Source organism: Elephantulus edwardii, unplaced genomic scaffold (genome assembly GCF_000299155.1).
Source record: "Elephantulus edwardii isolate Elephantulus edwardi_28Jun2011 unplaced genomic scaffold, EleEdw1.0 scaffold00167, whole genome shotgun sequence".
In the NCBI taxonomy this organism is placed as follows: Eukaryota; Metazoa; Chordata; class Mammalia; order Macroscelidea; family Macroscelididae; genus Elephantulus; species Elephantulus edwardii.
Window position 1 is genome coordinate 4,579,000 of NW_006399917.1, and position 447 is coordinate 4,579,446.

Consider the following 447-nt stretch of genomic DNA (forward strand, 5'->3'; position numbering starts at 1 on the left):
GCCAAGGGTGGCCCACATCAGGTCTTCGTGGCTGAGAGGACTGACAGGCCCCAGCTCCCAGCTGGAAACAAAGGAGGACACTTCAATGATTTAGATCCTCCCAGAAGAGCTGTGGGTGAATATTAACATTACTGGTAAGTATGTTCATTTTCTCCTGGACACAAGAGCCTACTATTTGGTCCTAAAAGCCTTCTGAGGTCCCAACTCTTCTACTATTTCTTAGTTGTTGAAATTGACGGAAAACCTCAGAAGCAGTTCCTTACTTCACCTCTGCCTTGCATGCAGACTTTGGAGCTGTAAAACAACCCAGTGGTAGAGGGAATTTGGTCCAGGACTTAAGAATAATAAATGACGCTCTTTTCGCCATTTTCCCAGTGTCGCTGAAGTTGCAGCCATGAAGGTTGAGCTGTGCAGTTTCAGCGGGTACAAGATCTACCCCGGGCACGG